Below are 19,644 nucleotides of genomic sequence, written 5' to 3'. Positions count from 1 at the left end.
ACGTCTGCAGCTGGACTCAAGCCGTGTCCATACGTATTCTATGTCATATTTGTGGGAAACAAAAAATTATAATGACATGCTTCAAAATAGACAAATAATAATGACGTTTCTCCAAACATCAAAAGTTATAATAATGGCATGAATCCAAATAAACCTTAAAAAAAGTACTTTTTCTCCTCACCGAGTGGACTTTGTAGCCTCTGCCCGGTTCTCGCAGGTTCCTCGCAAGCGCTTGGTTACCCGTATCAGAGTCAGAACCTGGCTCCCCATGCATAAGGGCCTGTTCGGTTCCTGGGAACCGTGGCCTGGATCCGTTCCGTGGCCTGGGTCCGTTCCGGTCAGGAACACTTATCTACAACTCTCAACCAGGAATGGTTCCTAACCGGAATGACCCTGGACGAACGAGCCCTAAGGTAGCGCAGAGCCTGACTCCCTGGATATATATTTTATTTACAACAAAGTTTTTTATTGATGCTATTAACATATGATTAGTATATATTAAGTGGTATTAGTGTATTTTAAAGTAAATTAAGATATTAAAAGTAAAATATGATCTAGTAGAGTGCAATTAATAAACTGATTCCTGTGAAATTTCTATATAATTCCTGCAAAATTTCTGCGTTCCAAAGGGGGTCTAATTATTATAATATCTCTTGTTTTTCTATTTTTATTTCATATGGTCCGACTTCACGCAGGCAACCAAACACCATCTCTTCTCAGCCATACTATAGACATGTACTCCCTCTGTCCTTTTTTAAGTGTCACTATGCTATTTGTGTTGGTCAAACTTTCTTAAGTTGAACCAGGTTTATATAAAATATTAGCAATATTTGTATCCCCAAATAAATTTATTATAAAAATAGATTTAATGATCTATCTAATGATATTAATTATGTACCATAAATATTAATATTTTTTATATATATTTAATCAAAGTTGAGTATGTTTAGCTCCTCGGAGATAACAACTACGGCTAAAAAGCAACGGAGGAAGTAGACAAGAACAGCTCGCATCTCTATAGCATGTCCAGCAAAACCTGGTTCCAGGTGCGAGCCAGGCTTTCCTCACCAACAAACCAAACACACTATGATGATGCATCGCTTTGAGAAAGCCACCGGATAAGAAGATGCTAGCATATGGCCATACAGGGACCTCTTCCATGCTTTTATGTACCAGCTTTATAAAAGGAAAAGAAATATTCACTGTTAAATTTAATTTAAACCATCAGTTTGCGACTAACTCTCAAATTCTTACGCTAGTCATATTTTCTGCGTTCAAAACACCTATTTCTATAAAATTACTGTATTTTCCAATCCTCTATTTAACACCTCCATTCATTTAATATTCCTCTGCTTTCTTCCATTTGTATGTTTTTCATTCCTTTATTCCCGCTAGAATAATGATTGACAAACACCACCCCCCCCCCCCCCCCCGAACATGGCCTTACAACCTGCAGTTCTTTTGTAAGAAGTTGTCTTCAAATTGTAAAATATCTAAATTTCTCGTTCTATTCCAAATTATAAGTTGTTCTGCCGTTTCTAGATTCATAGCTTTTATTATGCATCTAGACATACGTTATATGTAACTGCATAGCAAAAGCTATGTATTGAAACGGAGGGAGTACCTAGCAGACCTGTGGACCAAAATCAGAGTCATGTGACGGCCCAAACCCTAGCCATTCTCTGACACCCGGTTTTAAAGGCAAAACTGAATGCAAATCACATGTATGCCAGGATCAGCTTATTCATACATGTGACAACATCAACAGTGATACATTGTGGTGTTTATTACAAAAGCGATAACTTTATTTAAAAAGGACCCAGGGATCTAAAAGAAAATTACATCACAGAACTTCAGCGGAGCAGGCACAGGCAGTCGACCGGGGGTACACCAACGTTGCTCGAACCCCGTTTTCGTGTAGCTCCATCTCCAGGTCTAAACAGCTGGGTGGGATAGTGAAAGCATCTAGGCGCCTGTTTGCATTTTGGTAATTAATAGCATCTGTGGACTAACATTTCACATGAGAAATGAAAGGCAAAAGGTTGGTCCACATGGAGGCTTTGACCGGCTTGAAGGCCATGGTGGAGATGACAAGGAATCATGTTGACAAGCCTCAAGACAAAGGCTATCGGTGAAAGGCCCTAATTTGGTTTTGGTAATTGAGTGACAATTTAGGTGGACTAATATGTGTTTGATGTGAGATACACGGGTGACTAGTCCACAGGTACACTAGTACGAGCAACACTTAAAGCCATGATGGAGAAGTGGCTTAGTTATGTTGCAAGTGCTCAACTAGTGCTTTGGAGGAGCACATTGCATATGAGACATGACATGATGTCATGTGGCTACGTGGAGAAGATCAAGAGGCATGGCTTGGCTACAAAGGATCGGGTTGCCAGTGTGAAGGGAAAGCTAAAGGCTCGGGTACGATGGACCATCGAGGCGGTGAAGCGTGAGTAGAGAGCTTGGCGCCGATGGACCGAGGCAACGGTAAAGAGCAAGCGAAGCTGCGATCGATGAACCAATAAGGCCTCATGATGACATAAAGTCGATCATATCATTCAAAGAGATCAAGCCAAGTGTTGATTTGTGTTGATGATCAAGTGGCTTGATGGACAGTGATGGAGGAAGTTCATGCTATGGACAATTATCAAAGGTAGCATGGTTGGCTACACCTATGAATGATTATTTTTCATCATTTGATAAAGATGAAGGTTGGATGCTTGTGTTGCATCACCGACAAAGGAGATGAAATGGAATGCGCAAGGCAAAGGTATATTTGTAGGTGTTGGGTACCATGAAACGGGGTCCCCTAAGCGTATACCGAAAAAATCGCTTAGACCCCATCAAAATCAAAGCCAAGAGACGAACCATTGGCTAACCCCAGCCTTGTCCGAGGCCACCGGCTCTCCGCCTCGCTCGAGGCCTCGCGCAGGAGGCCTTAGAAGGCCTACCGAATCTTCGCCTCGCTCGAGGCCTCGCATGAAAGGCCTCGAATAGGGAACCAATTCTCCGTCTCGCCCGAGGCCCCGCGCGTAAAGCCTCAGACGAGATGTCGATTCCCCATCTCGCTCGAGGCCGGCTCAGCAATAACCCATCGCCTCTGCCTCGACCGATCTCCCCGACAGAGCACCGCGTCCCATTAATGCAACCGACCACTCCCGTGATATCAGCCGGACGACGGCTCGACACAGCGGAGCGGCCGACGAGATGGGAAGCCGCATCAACGCCATACCGTCTAGGACAGGATGGGGCAGGGGTTACCAGCCACTGTGCTCTGGTGCTGTGCCCACGATCAGCGCCCGCACTACACTGTGCTACCAAACCCCTGCTCCAGGAACAACACGGCGTGGGAAGTCAAGTCCAAGTCACAATAGCCTCGGAATCAGTGTACGGGACCAACTGCTCCCTCTAAGCCTCAGCAATCCACTTTAGGGTCTCGGCAACCTCGGAATTCGCACCCACTGAGCCCCCACGGCGACTCGGCCTCAGCACCAACCGGGCCTCAGCACCAACCGGGCCTCAGCTCCTCATACTGTCAACGCACAGCGACCAGCATGACGTCCGCCATGCCCTACGTCGAGCCATCACTGGAGCTCCCATGTCGCACAGGATTGGGCGTGACCGGCGCGTCGCCCCAGCACTTCAAGAGCAGGACCACTCCATCGACCATGCCACCATAGTGACAGGCTACAAGGCTCGGACATGTCGCCTCTGGTCGCATGACGCCGCATAGCTAACACATGTATCACCTCCATCCCCCCTTCAACTATAAAAGGGAGGGACCACGGCCGTTTCTAGGGGGAGGAGAATCGGACGCTTACGATTAGGCCTACGCCCACGCGATGAACTCACGCATAAATGCCTAGACGAACACGTGCTTCCCCGTTGCCTGAGATCAACATCTCAAGCAAACCACACCACCCCACGTAGAGACCTGGGACTAGCTCCCTCTCTCGCCCTGCTTGTAAACCCCTACTACGAGCACCTCAGTGCAAGGAATACAAGATCGATCTCTCAGACTAGACGTAGGGCACCTATTGCCTAAACCAGAATAAACCTTGTGTCTCTTTGCATCACCATCCGGGATTGGGAACACGCAGTACAAATTTACTAGTTGGTTGAGGGCTCGTCGGTCCAAAACACCGACAGTTGGCGCGCCAGGTAGGGGCCTACTGCGTGTCATCTTCGTCATCCCGAAAAGTTCCGGATGGCAGACCCCGTGCGACCACTGCGTCTAGGCACGATAATCTGGTTCAAGAGCCTAGAGTTCATGTCTCTAGGACATGAGTACGATATGGTACTCCTCACACCCAGAATCCCACTGACCGTCGATGACATTGCGCCCTAGCAGCTTGGGCGTAGGCGGCGCCCAGGCCGCCGCCCTCATCACGCTCGCTAGGCACGGCACGGGCGGGACCACCCCGGCACCACGCAAGCTCAGGGTGATGCGCCGCGCTCCACCGGTATCCCACGCCCAGCTGTTGGCACAAGGTCCCTAGTTAGGGACCTGTCTAGCCTGAGCTTGGACAAGGAAAAGAAGCCGGTGGCGCACGACGATGCCCCATCATCAAGCTCTGCCCCACCACCTCCTGAGGAGTCGACTTCGGCGGAGCAAAGCCTGGCGATGGCACCATCCCCGTACCCCTTCGGGTTGAGAAATGCCGCCACCACCTATGCTTCCGCCTACGCTTCTGCTCACGCAGAGCCCTTGGGACGCCACCAATGCTTCGCCCTCGACTTCGGCACCACGACTTGGACTTACACCCACGCTGACTCCTCGGAGGAGGACGAGGTGTGGGCCGGAGTGGACTTCTCCAAACTTCGTGACCCTGAAGCCATGCGTCGCTTCCTGGCCGCGAGTGACTACTGCTTTGGCTACTCCGACTCTGACGACGAAGGCACTTACGATCCCACTCGTGAGTGCTTCCATGTCGGACTCGGGATGCCGAGCATGGGCGATGAGGACGAGGGGGTAGGCAACCGTTCCCCGCTTCGCCAGGGAGCAGGCGATGCCACACCTTCACGCGTTGTCCTACCGGCAGCGCAGAACGAGAACCTTGCCCCCGGACAACTTCGATGCCTGGACTTGGAGCAGCTCTGTGAGCTTTAGGCCAAGGTCGACCAAGACCGACTCCTTCTACAGTAGCTCCAAGACACTCTCGAGCAGGAGCAGCAAGGTCGCGGTGATGGCAGAGGGCCCGCGACGTCCACCACCGTATCAACGACGACAAAGGGGGTGAGCAACCCCCAATCTTCAATCGCGCTAGCCAGAACGTCGCAGCTGCGGCGATGCTAGTCCGAACGATGCCCGAGCCCTCTACCACGGAGGGGCGACGGGTCCACGGCGAGCTCTAGGATCTCCTCGAAATCACTGCGGTGCAGCAGGCCGATAGTTTCGCCTCCTAACAGCGCGGGCGCGCCTTAGACCTTCCCACGGCACTGCCTCGATAGGATAGGGAGGCCTCGGTTCGTCCTGAGCCCACTCGGGCACCGACAATTAACAGGGTCCCCTTGCTGCACGACCGCCTCGGCAACCGACGCGAGGCGTAGGGTGACCACAAAGCGGTCAGCAGGCGACGGCGCCATGATAATGAGGGGCCCGCCTAGGGCTACCATCCACACCGAGGTGGCCGCTACGATAGTGGGGAAGACCGCTTTCCTTCCCCTGAGCCACCTGGTCCTCGAGTCTTTAGCAGAGCCATCCCCGCTGCTCATTTTCTGGCCTGGTTTCGGCAACCAGCCAACCTCATGAAGTACAGCAGTGAAACCAATCCCGAACATTGGCTGGCCGATTACCGCCTGGCTTGTCAGCTAGGTGGCGCGGATGATGACCTACTCATCATTTGCAACCTCCCGTTGTTCCTGTCAGACTCGGCGCGAGCCTGGCTTGAACATCTCCCTCCCTCATAGGTCCATGACTGGCGTGACTTGGTTAGGGTCTTCGTCGAGAATTTCTAGGGCACATACGTGCGCCCCAAGAACTCCTAGGACCTTAAAAGTTGTCGCCAGAAGCCGAACGAATCTCTCAGAGACTTCATCCGGTGCTTCTCCAAGCAATGCACCGAGTTGCCTAGCGTCGGTAACTCAGAAATTGTCCAGGCTTTCCTCTCCGGTACCACCTGTCGAGACTTGGTCTGAGAGTTAGGTCGGAACGTGCCGAGCTCGGCTACCGTGCTCCTCAACATCGCCACCAACTTCGCCTCGGGCGAAGAGGCTGTTGGGGCCATCTTCCCCGAAAACAACGCTAAGGGGAAGCGGAGGGACGAGGCCCCCGAGGCCTCGGCTCCCCACCTCCCCAAGAAAAAGAAAAAGGGTCACCAGGGGAAGCAGGAGGTCCTCAAGGATGATCTAGTCGCAGCCATAGAGCGCAAGAATCCCTAGGTCCCCAGAGGTCCCAGGCTCTTCGACGATATGCTTCAAAAGCCCTGCCCTTACCACTAGGGCCCGGTGAGGCACGCCCTCGAGGAGTGCACCATGCTCTAGCATTACTATGCTAAGCTCAGGCTCCCCGACGATGATGCCAAGAAGAGGGGCGCCGGCGACCAGGACGACGACAAGGACGACGGGTTCCCCGAGGTGCACAACGCATTCATGATCTTCGACGGGCCCTCAGCATGCCTCACGACGCGCTAGTGAAAGAGGGAACACTGGGAAGTCTTCTCGGTTAAGGTGGCCACTCCCCGATACCTCGACTGGTCTCGGGAGGCGATCACCTTTGATCGGGATGACCACCCCGATCATGTCCTGAATCTCGGGCAATACCCACTCATTGTCGACCCGATCATCGGCAACACCCGACTTACCAAGGTGTTGATGGACGAAGGTAGTGGCCTCAACATCCTCTATGCCAACACCCTAGAGCTCTTGGAGCTCGACCAGTCACAGCTCCGGGGTGATGCCGCGCCTTTCCACGGCATCATGCCAGGGAAACACACGCGACCCCTCAGGCGCATCGACTTGCCCATTTGCTTCGGCAACCCCTCCAACTACCGCAAGGAGGTCCTTACCTTCGAGGTGGTTGGATTCAAGGGAACCTACCACACCATCCTGGGGCGGCCGTGCTACACCAAGTTCATGGCGGTCCCCAACTACACCTACCTCAAGCTCAAGATGCCGGGTCCCAATGGTGTTATCACGATTGAGTCCACGTACGAGCATGCATACGACTGCGACGTTGAGTGCATCGAGTACGTTGAGGCTCTCGTGGAGGCCGAGACCCTCATCACCAACCTCGACCGACTCAGCAGCGAACTACCCGAGCCCAAGCGTCGTGCCAGGACTTTCGAGCCCACGGAGGCTGTCAAGCTCATCCCGGTCGACCCTACCTGCCCTGATGACCGGGCGCTGAGGATCAGCGCCACCCTCGACATCAAATAGGAAGCTGTGCTCATCGACTTTCTTCGTGCGAATGCCAACGTATTCGCGTGGAGTCCCTCGGACATGCCGGGCATACCGAGGGAGGTCGCCGAGCATGCCTTGGACATCCGGGCTAGCTCTAGACCGGTGAAGCAGTGCCTGCGTCGATTCGACGAGGAAAAGCACAGGACCATCGGCGAGGAGGTGCAGAAGCTTTTGGCGGCCGGATTCATCAAGGAAGTGTCCCATCTAGAGTGGTTAGCTAACCCTATGTTAGTCAAAAAGAAAAATGGGAAGTGGAGGATGTGTGTAGACTACACCGATTTGAATAAAGCCTATCCGAAAGTCTCTTTCCCATTACCTAGAATCGACCAAATCATTGACTCCACGGCGGGATGCGAAACCCTGTCTTTCCTTGATGCGTATTCTGGTTACCATCAAATCAAGATGAAAGAGTCCGACCAGCTCGCGACTTCTTTTATCACGCCATTCGGCATGTACTGCTATGTGACTTTGCCTTTCGGCCTCAAAAACGCAGGGGCCACATACTAGCGGTGCATGACCCAGGTCTTTGGTGAGCACATCAGGTGAACCATCGAGGCCTATGTGGACGACATCGTGGTCAAGTCCAGAAAGGCCGGGGATCTCATCGATGACCTGGAGATAGCCTTCAAATGCCTCAGAGAGAAGGGCATCAAGCTCAACCCCGAGAAGTGTGTCTTCGGGGTCCCCCGAGGCATGCTCTTGGGATTCATAGTCTCGGAACGCGGCATCGAGGCTAACCCAGAGAAGGTCTCGGTTGTAACCAACATATGACCGATCTGAGACCTCAAGGGAGTATAGAGGGTTATGGGATGCCTTGCGGCCCTAAGCCGCTTCATCTCGCACCTTGGCGAAAAAGGCTTGCCTCTGTACCGCCTCTTGAGGAAATTCGAACGCTTTTCTTGGACCCCCGAGGCCAAAGAAGCCCTCGCCAGGATCAAGGCACTGCTCACCAATCCTCCCGTCCTGGTACCGCCGGCCAAGGACGAGGCCCTCTTACTCTACGTCGCCGCAACGACCCAGGTGGTCAGCGCGGCCATAGTAGTCGAGAGGCAGGAAGAAGGGTACGCTCTACCTATCCAGCGACCTGTTTACTTCATCAGCGAAGTGCTCTCCGAGACCAAAACACGCTACCCCCACATCCAGAAGCTGATCTACGCTGTAGTCTTGGCTCGGCGCAAGCTGCGTCACTACTTTGAGTCCCACCCGGTGACCGTGGTGTCGTCTTTCCCCCTGGGAGAGATAATCCATAACCAGGAGGCCTCGGGTAGGATAGCCAAGTGGGCCATCGAACTCATGGGGGAAGCCCTGACTTTTGCGCCTCGAAAAGCAATCAAGTCTCAGGTCTTGGCCAATTTTGTGGCTGAGTAGACCGACACCCAACTGCCACCTGCTCAAGTCCAGGTGGAATGCTGGACCATGTACTTCGACTTGTCCCTGATGAAGACCGGTGTAGGCGTGGGTCTGCTCCTCATCTCACCCCTCGGAGTACACATGCGCTACATGGTTAGGCTCCACTTCGCCGCCTCCAACAACGCAGCCGAGTACGAAGCCCTCGTCAATGGCTTGCAGATCGCCATCGAACTTGGAGTACGGCGCCTCGACGTCCAGGGTGACTCGCAGCTCGTCGTCGATCAAGTAATGAAGGAGTTGAACTACCTCGACCCCAAAATGGAGGCGTACTGCAAGTTGGTACATTGCCTAGAAGACAAGTTCGACGGCCTCGAGCTCAACCACATCACGCGAAAATTCAACGAGGCCGCGGATGAACTGGCAAAGATAGCGTCAGCATGGGCTCCGGTCCCCCTGAACGTCTTCGCTAGAGACCTCCACAAGCCTTCCATCGACTACATCTCGACGATGGAAGAGGGCCCACCGGCCGAACCCACCGTAGGGCTCGGGGCCCCCTCTGCCGCCAAGACACCTTCGGCCGAGCCCAAGGTCATGGAAGTCAACATGGAACCTCCCGAGGCCACCCAGGACATGGACTGGCGAGTCCCGTTCCTTGATTGCCTCATTCGAGGAGAGCTTCACGTAGACAGGACCAAATCCCGATGGCTTGCGCAACGAGCCAAAACTTATGTCCTCAGCAACGGCGAGTTGTACAGGCGAAGCCCATCTGGCGTCCTCCAACGATGCATCACCACCGAGGTAGGCCAAGCCCTACTTTGGGACTTGCACGCGGGAGCCTGCGGGCACCATGTGGTGCCTCGGACGCTCATCGGAAATGCCTTCGGCCAAGGGTTCTACTGGCCGATGGCGGTTGCTGACGCCACCAAGCTAGTACACTCCTACGAGGGATACTAGTACTATGCACGGCAGACACACCTCCTGGCCCAAGCCCTCCAAACCATCCCCATTACATGGCCATTTGCCGCATGAGGGCTCGACATGGTTGGGCCTCTGCAGAAGGCCCCCGGAGGCTACACCCATCTCCTGGTAGCGATCGATAAGTTCTCCAAATGGATCGAGGCTCACCCAATCAATTGAATCAAATCTGAGCAAGCGGTGTTGTTCTTCACTGACATCATCCACAGGTTCGGGGTTCCGAACACCATCATCACTGACAACGGCACACAATTCACCGGCCAAAAATTCCTGACGTTCTACGACGACCACCACATCCGTGTGGCCTGGTCAGCCATAGAACACTCTAGGACAAATAGCCAAGTAGAACGTGCCAATGGCATGATCCTACAAGGCCTCAAGCCAAGAATATACAACCGGTTGAAGAAGTTTGACAAGAAATGGCTTGCCGAACTCCCGTCGGTTATCTGGAGCCTGAGGAACACCCCAAGCCGAGCCACGAGGTTCACACCGTTCTTCCTAGTCTATGGAGCTAAGGCCGTCCTCCCCACTGACTTGGAATACGGTTCCCCAAGGCTACAGGCCTACAACGAGCAAAGCAACCGCACCGCCCATGAGGATGCCCTCGACCAACTGGAGGAAACCTGAGACGTTGCGCTGCTACACTCGGCCAAGTACCAGCAAGCTCTACGGCGCTATCAAGCCCGGTGCATTCGAAGCCGAGACTTGAAGGTAGGCGACCTAGTGCTGAGGCTGAGGCAGAGCAACAAGGGCCACCACAAGCTGACCCCGCCATGGGAAGGACCATACATCATCGCCCAAGTGCTGAAGCCCGGGACCTACAAGCTAGCCAACGAGAAGGGCAAAATCCTCACCAACGCTTGGAACATAGAACAGCTACGTCGCTTTTACCCTTAAATTTCCAAGCATTGTATACATTGTTTCTCGAAATACAATTAAGAAGCGTTCTTTAGTCGTTCTAATTTTTCAAGAAACCCCCCAAGCCCATCGCGGGCCTCGGCATTACGATAACACCATAAGGGAGACTCAGCTCTGCCTCTACAGAGGTGCCCACTGTGGGGCTCAAACAGGACATGGCTATGCCTCTGCAGAACCAAGCCTCCCTCGGGGGCTAGATGGGGGGACTCCCCCCCTAAGTCCCACGCACCATATTTAGTCGTTTTTTGAAAAAAAATTCTACGCCAAACTCTCTAGCATGCTCTAACAAATCGGTTGTAAAAAACCTAAGGACCAAAAGTCTGTCTCAAGGCCAAAAGACTGGTCGAGTCGCGAGACGGCCTACACCTTCGGGCTATGGCACTCCCTCACCACCTTTCGCTCAAGGGGCAGCTTAGGCTCTGAGGAAGTTTTTTGTAAGAGATCTGTTCAGAGACAAGACAGAGGGTAGAGGCTCAGAAACACAATAAAAAACGATTAAGAAACATAGACACACGGGCACTTAAAAAAGGCCTCGACGGCCACCAGCGTTATGGTAGGGTAATGTAATCCCTAATCTATTTACATAGCCCCTTGGGCCCAGGCCAAGGCTCAGGGCCTTCAGCATTGGCGGACAGCGTGGGAGGGACCACCTCCTCTTTGAACAGCTTGGCCAGCGCCGTGCCGGGGCCCTCAGCCACCTCCATCAGCTTTGCGACCTCCTCATCGGCCTCCTCGTCATCATCGGGTAGGACGTAGCCATCGCTGATGGCCTTGAGGTCAACGCCGATGTAGTGCGATGTGATGACGGCCAGGGTGCGCTTGACGCCCGTGTGCAGCGCCCCTCGGAGCCGCTCATGCACTTGGCCGCTCAACGCAATCAGGCGGCTCCTAAGGGAGCGGCCTGACTAGACCCCCTCAACCTCCAGGGCCTCGTAGGTGGTACAAGCGGTGCTCTGCAGCGCATTGTGCTCCCCGATCTCGGCATTGAGCACCGCCTGCACCGCGACGGAAGCCTCGGCGACCCGAGAAACCTCCTTCTCCAACCCTGCACCAAGACAAGCAGGTTGGGGTTAAGCGCAAAGGGAAATAAGCCAAACAGGGGTAGGGGCCTACAGGATTCACCCTCGGCTTTCTCTTCCCAGCATTGAGCCTCGAGCCAAGAGGCCTCGGCTTTCTCCTTCAGGCGCTAGACCTCGACCCGAGAGGCCTCGGCCGCCCTAGAGACCTCCTTCTCCAGCTCTGCATCACATCGGGGAGTTAGGGGACGAGCGTAAGAAAAACAAATAAATCAAAGGGAACATGACTCACCCTCGACCTTTCCCTTCCAGACCATAGCCTCAGTCCGGGACACCTCAGCCACCTTGACGGCCTTAGCCAGGGCGCCTTTCGTCAGCTGGTGCGCGCCCTGCTCCACCCCTAGCTGCCCAGCGAGGGCCTTGGACGAGGCCATCGGGCTAGCTCCTCCTCCAGCACCTTGACACGCGCCACCAAAGGGGCGACCTGCTCCTAAGCCATGGCCGCCTCGACCTTCATATCGACACAACAAAGGCGAAGGTCCTCCACTTTCATGCTCCACGCCGACAGAAGCTCATTGGCATGAGTGAGCAAGTCCTTCTACCGCCGAAGCTGGTCCCAGACGTCCCTCTCCTGCTGGAGGAAGATCGACTTCCCGAGGGACCGGGCCTCGAGCTCCTGGATAGGCAGAACAGGGGTCATGCACTGTAAGAAAACTAAGAAAAAAATGACACCGCACGAGAAAAGAAGGCACGTACCTGGGCGACCCCGGGCAGATCGTCGGCCACGACGGACAGCGCTGTCTGCAGCAGCCACTACGCCAGCTGGTGGTATTGCTCGAAGGTGTCCTAGCGCCCCCCCTCAGCTATGTCCTCAAGGGCGAACAGAGGCTCCCCCTCAGGGTCGTCCCGGCTCCGCCACAAGACACGCTGGTGATCCCACCCGCAGGGCTCGGGTCGCATCCGCACGAGGGCCGAGCTTCCCTCGCCAGAGGTCGGAGCTGGCTGCTCCATGGTTCTAGCCGCCTTGGCATCCGCCCCCTCCTTCCCCCGAGAAGTATTGTTAGAGGAGATCGAATGGACCTCCACTTCTTGGGCGCTCTCCCGCAACGGCAGCGGGCCTTGGGCTAGGGGCGACACTGAGGCTTGTGCCACCTTCATCTCCGCATCCTGGGCCACCAGCTTTGCCACGCTCATTCCAGCCTCTGCCACCCTGGCCTCGATGGTCCTGGGGGCTCTGGCCTCCGCCACCCCAGCCTTGGTGGTCCCAGGGGCTCCGACCTCCGTCGCCTTGGCCTCGGGAATCCGAGGGGCCTCGGCAACTGAAGGCGCCTTGGCTCTAGCCGACTCGCGGGCCTCAGTCTTGCGAGGCATAGGCTCCACCTCCTCTGCTTGCTCCAAGGCCGCCTCAGCCGCCTCTTCTTGGGCATCCATCTCCTTCGGGTCGGCCCCGGCCGAGGCCACGCCACGCTTACCTTGGGCGATGGAGCTGGCGCTCACCTTGAGCGCCTTATGTGGCGCCAAGGCAGGCACCTCCGCAAGACGCTTCCAGATGAGGACAAGATACTTATGGGGTCAGCATACGACCGAAGAACGAACGGGAGATGCTGCAACTCTGCCAAAAAAATGCTTACCTCGAGCGGGGCTGCAACTACTTCGGCACTGCGACCCTCCTCTACAACGGCAGTGGCGGCGGCGGTGGCATGGCCTCCGTGTCCGCCGGTGCCGGCCGGCCCTCGCCGGACTCTGGCGCCCCCTCGACCCTCTGTGGGGGCAGTTGTGTCTCCCCCACCGCCGCCTACTCTACCTCAGCCATCGATCCCATCGGGCTGACGGCTCGCTTCCCTAACGCCCATGCCTCGAGCGTGTTGGCTTCGGCCCCGGGGTGGGCGATCGCTGGCCTCGAGGCGTCCTCTCCTCCTCCTCCTAGGAGCGCCGGGCTGCTCGTCGACAGCCCGGGCGCCGTCTCCCCGACATCAGGGAGATGGTCTAGGGGACCCCGCCCCCTCTCGCTCTCATCATCTCCATCCGAAGCATCCGTCGACAGTGACGGTGATGGAGACGACTCCACTGGGAGACCGTCCTGCCTCTACTGCCGGTGGCACTTCTCCAGTCCCTCGCGCACAAGGATCTTCCTCGTACGCTTTGCTCCCTTGGCATCCTTCCGCCTCTTCTGCGCCTCGGCGTGCGCCCGGTTCACCGCCCGCCGCGCTACGTCCTTGGGAACGGGTGGTGGGGAGGCTCGCACATCCCTCATGCCCTACGGGAATGGTGAACATGGGTAAGGGAGCAGGAAACAGTGAGGAATAGGGAGGCCTCAGGGGCTGCAGTGGTGCGTGACTTACTAGGTAGAGGTACCCCCACGACGGGTGCATCACGATAGGGGTCAGACCACCGCTTGTCAGCTTCCCATCCAGCGTCTCCCTCACTCGACGTAGAATCTCCTCATCGGAGAGGGCGTCGGCGGACATCCGGATGCCCTCGATTAGCTCATCTGGTCTCATGTCGAACAGCCGCCGCTGCTGAGCCATCAGCGGCAGCACCCTCTAGCGGTGGGAGGCTGCCATGACTGTAGCCACCGTAAGGTAGTGGCTCCGCAGCCTCTCTAGCCCCTCCAGGAGCGGCTGCAACTTGGGCTAATCCTCCTTCGGGATGCCATACTTCCACTTCTCTGGACAGCTCTCCACGATCTGCCCAGTGTAGGGGGGAAGTCTACCGTCGTTGTTGTGGAGATAGAACCAGCTGGTGTACCAGCGGCGATTGGTTGACGTGAGCTGGGCCAGGATATAAAGGTGCTGACAGTCCTGGCGCACTTGGAGAGTGCAACCACCAGCCCTCACTGCCTTCCTCATGCCCGTCGTGCCCATCAGCTTGGTGGTATGCCCCACTCGGAAGAGGTGGAGCCACAGCTCCCAATGGGGAGCAATCCCCAGATACCCCTCGCAGATGGCAACGAAGATGGTCGCCTACACGAGGGAGTTGGGGTTGAAGTTGTGGAGCTCCATGCCATAGTAGTGCGGGAGCGCCCGCATGAACGGTCCGCCGGTAGGCCGAGGCCGCACTCGTGAAAGGATACGAAGCTCACAACGTAGCCGTCGCGTGGCCTCGGCTCCAGCTCGCCCGACGGAGCAATCCACTCCGGCCTGTTGGGGTCGGTAACCGGATAGAGAAGGCCGTCATCGACGAGCGACCGGAGCATCTCCATAGATACGTTGGACTGACCCCAAGGGTCTGCCTCAATGACAACATCGCCGGCCATGAGTGCGATGGAGAATACGACTATGGCGGTAAGCCTCTCTCGCTCTCTCTCTGCCTCGCCCTTCTCCCTTCTTCTCCCCGGTGCTCTCTGTTCTAGCGACGGCTCAAGGGCGGCAAAGGCGAATGTAGGCAAGGTAAGGAGGGGAGGGGTGAGGCTCGTTGCGTATTTATGTAGGAAGGAGATGAAATGGGCGGGCGACAAAATCGGGAAAGTTTCCCTCAGATCCGGCACAGTTAATCTAGATCCGATTTTACCACCCACGTACCCACCTTTTCCTCATTAATCGCGTGAACAGTTATGTTCCATCCGCTGACACAGTGTCTTGTCCGACCGCTGTAGCGGCAGGCGTCATTCTGCCTCCCCGAGAAAATCGCCTCAAAAGGCGCGCCTGCCGTTGTCAAGCCGATGGGGGGGGATATCCCCCACCCGATTCCTTTCAGACGAAGGAACTGGGCGCCGAGCCCGTTACGGTCCAGGAGTTCGAAGGCTGGGCCCCGAGGGTTTCAATAGCCACCCTAGGGAAACAGAGTCAGGGACAACTATGGGCGAGCCCGTACGGGGCTGAGGCCTAAGCAAGCAAAACGCTTGGGATGCCCTAAGTTGTGTCCAAGACCGGAAGGGAGGTCTCCGAATGGGATCCCACCATAGGGAGGCATCAAGCCCCTGGGTCCTATCGAACGGCCCTAGGACCCACTAGAGAAGCCCTCTGGTACCTTTGGAGCGCGTCAATGGACCGCTAGCTGACCCCTATCGAACGGGCATGGGTCTCCACTCGGACTCACCCGATAACAGCTCACCGGAAGTGTCACCGCTCGCGCCCACCGAGGGTAGCCTGGCATATTCCACCCCTCCTTTCGAGTGAAAAGGAAGCGCGAGGGTCACACAAAAAGCCAGGGGAACTCCTGATCGCCCTCTTGCTTCGTGTAGAGGCTCGGGGGCTCTTCCTGCAACCTTGCCGAGACCCAGCGACCCAGTCTCGCACTCGAGGGGGCTCGGCAAACAACCCCTCCTTCCAAGCGAAAAGGATGCGTGAGGGTCGTACAAAAAGCTAGGGGAACTCCTGACTGCCCTCTCGCTCCGTGCAGAGGCTAGGGGGCTCTTCCTGCAAACATGCCGAGACCCCACGACCCAGGCTTGCACCCAAGGGGGGCTCGGCAAATAAACCCTCATGCGCGAGGGGTGCACAAAAAGCCAGGGGAACTCCTGATCACCCTCTCACTCTGTGCAGAGGCTCGAAGGCTCTTCCTGCAACCTTACCGAGACCCAGCGACCTAGGCTCGCACTCAAGGGGGCTCGGCAAACAACCCCTCCGTCCGAACGAAAAGGATGCGCGAGGGTCGCACAAAAAGCTAGGGGAACCCCTGACCGCCCTCTCACTCCGTGTAGAGGCTCGGGGGCTCTTCCTGCACCCAAGACGAAGACAAGCGACCCAAGCTCGCACTTGAAGACTCAGAAAAACGTGATAAAGGGCATCGAGCCTGTTACGGTCTAGGGGTTCGAAAGCTGGGCCCCCGAGGGTTTCGATAGCCGCCCCAGGGCAGCAGAGTTAGGGACAACTATGGGCGAGCCTACGCATGGCCAAGGCCCAAGCAAATGATCACTCGGGATGCCCTAAGTCGTGTCCAAGACCGGCAGGGAGGTCTCTGAATGGGATCCCACCGTAGGGAGGCATCGAGCCACCGAGGCCCATCGAACAGCCTCGGCACCCACTAGAGAAGCACTCTGGTACTTTTGGAGTGTGTCTCTAGACTACTAGCTGACCCCTATCGAACGGGGCATGGGCCTCCACTCGGACTTACCCGATAACAGCTCACCGGAAGTGTCACCGCTCGCGCCCACCGAGGGTAGCCTGGCATATTCCACCCCTCCTTTTGAGCTAAAAGGATGTGCGAGGGTCGTACAAAAAGCCAGGGGAACTCCTGATCGCCCTCTCGCTCTGTGCAGAGGCTCGGGGGCTCTTCCTGCAACCTTGCCGAGACCCAGCGACCCAGGCTCGCACCCAAGGGGTCTCAGCAAACAACCCCTCCTTCCGAGCGAAAAGGATGCGCGAGGGTCATACAAAAAGCCAAAGGAACTCATGACCACCCTCTCGCTCTGTGCAGAGGCTAGGGGGCTCTTCCTATAAACTTACTAAGACCCAGTGACCCAGGCTCGCACCCGAGGGGGCTCGGCAAACAACCCCTCCTTCTGAACGAAAAGGATGCACGAGGGTCGTACAAAAAGCCAGGGGAACTCCTGATCACCCTCTTGCTCCGTGTAGAGGCTCGGGGGCTCTTCCTGCAACCTTGCCAAGACCCAGTGACCCAAGCTCGCACCCGAGGGGGCTCGGCAAACAACCCCTCCTTCCAAGCGAAAAGGATGCACGAGGGTCGCACAAAAAGCCAGGGGAACTCCTGACCGCCCTCTCGCTCCGTGCAGAGGCTAGGGGGCTCTTCCTGCAACCGCGCCGAGACCCAGCGACCCAAACTCGCACTCGTGGGCTTGGCAAATACAAAAAAACCCCTCGCTCAACGTGAGAAAAAGCCCCTGGAGGAATAAATCCACTCCTCCAGGGCCTCGGGGGCTACACTCGATGGGTGCGCTCGCGCGCACCCACCGAGGCTTCGAATACGCAACACCAACCCGTCGAGAGCTCCTGTGAGCCAAACCACGTCAAAACCTCAGGAAGAGCGCTCACACTCTCCCCGAGGCTCGGGGGCTACTGTCGGGTACCATGAAACGGGGTCCCCTAAGCGTATACCGAAAAATCGCTTAGACCCCATCAAAATCAAAGCCAAGAGACGAACCATTGGCTAACCCCCGGACTTGTCCGAGGCCACCGGCTCTCCACCTCGCTCGAGGCCTCGCGCGGGAGGCCTCGAAAGGCCTACCGAATCTCCGCCTCGCTCGAGGCCTCGCACGAAAGGCCTCGAACGGGGAACCGATTCTCCATCTCGCCCGAGGCCCCGCGCGTAAAGCCTCGGACGAGATGCCGATTCCCCATCTCGCTCGAGGCCGGCTCAGCAATAACCCGTCGCCTCTGCCTCGACCGATCTCCCCGACAGAGCGTCGCGTCCTATTAATGTGACCGACCACTCCCACGATATCAGCCGGACGATGGCTCGACATAGCAGAGCGGCTAATGAGACAGGAGGCCGCATCAACGTCATACCATTCAGGACAAGACGGGGCAGGGGTTACCAGCCACTGTGCTCTGGTGCTGTGCCCACGACCGGCGCCCGCACTACACTGTGCTACCTAACCCCTACTCCAGGAACAACACGGCGTGGGAAGTCAAGTCCGGGTCACAATAGCCTCGGAATTAGTGTACGGGACCAACTGCTCTCACTAAGCCTTGGCAATCCACTTTAGGGTCTCAGCAACCTCGGAATTCGCACCCGCCGAGCCCCCACGGCTGCTCGGCCTCAGCACCAACCGGGCCTCGGCTCCTCATACTGTCAACGCACAGTGACCAGCACGACGTCCGCCATGCCCTGCGTCGAGCCATCACTAGAGCTCCCACGTCGCACAGGATTGGGCGTGACCGGCTCGTCGCCCCAGCACTTCAAGAGCAGGACCACTCCATCGACCATGCTGCCACAGTGATAGGCTACAGGGCTCGGACATGTCACCTCTGGTCGCACGACGCTGCGTAGCTAACACATGTATCACCTCCGTCCCCCCTTCAACTATAAAAGGGAGGGACCGGGGCCGTTTCTGGGGGGGAGAGGAGAATCGGACGCTTACAATTAGGCCTACGCCCACGCGACAAACTCACGCATAAATGCCTAGACAAACACACGCTTCCTCGTTGCCTGAGATCAACATCTCAAGCAAACCACACCACCCCACGTAGAGACCTAGGACTAGCTCCCTCTCTCGCCCTGCTTATAAACCACTACTACGAGCACCTCGGTGCAAGGAATACAAGATCGATCTCTCAGACTGGACGTAGGGCACCTATTGCCCGAATCAGTATAAACCTTGTGTCTCTTTGCATCACCATCCGGGATTGGGAACACGCAGTAGAAATTTACTAGTTGGTTGAGGGCTCGCCGGTCCAAAACACCAACAGTAGGGCATTTCATTTCACCGGTCAAAGGTTGAGTAGAGAAGTGCTTGACCGGATTTAAGATAGATAGCCGTACTATCAAGAGGGGTTCTCTTGTGAGCTAATCGGTTATCTAGTGCCACTAGGTGAGATTTAACTCGCGATGCATTTAGATCGGTTGGCATGGAAAGGTGCAAGTGAAAATCCTTTGAAAATGAATTTGAAAATGCTAACTTAGGGCCAAAGGTGTTGTTGTCGTGTTGGACAACATTTGGGAGTTAGCATGTTTGAAAAAGGATTTGAAACAAAGCGCGGAGTGTTGTTTCAACACTTACCAGAGCTATCTGGTGTTGCACCCGAGTGCACACCGGAGCTCCTGGGCAGTGGCGGTTGGTGGCGTTGTTCTAAGGCATGCACGTTGTGTTCCGGTGTGCACCGGACATGTCCGGTGAAGGCCGCCTAAGGCGCACGAAGCTCAAAAGGGGGCACCGGAGGTGTCAGGTGCGAGCGCCAAATGGTGCACCACACCATTCTACCAGAGAGGGTGTTAGCGCGCAGTTAGAGGCGTTGCATGCATCGGTGCTGTCTGGTGGTCTCCGGACCTATGCACCGGATGGTGAACAGTGCCAACGGCTAGTTTTGGAGTAGTTGGATTTTGACCATTGGAGAGGTCCGGTGCTGCAGTCTGGTGCGCA

Source organism: Miscanthus floridulus, chromosome 18 (genome assembly GCF_019320115.1).
Source record: "Miscanthus floridulus cultivar M001 chromosome 18, ASM1932011v1, whole genome shotgun sequence".
NCBI classification, from domain to species: Eukaryota; Viridiplantae; Streptophyta; class Magnoliopsida; order Poales; family Poaceae; genus Miscanthus; species Miscanthus floridulus.
This window is presented reverse-complemented; position numbering follows the sequence as displayed.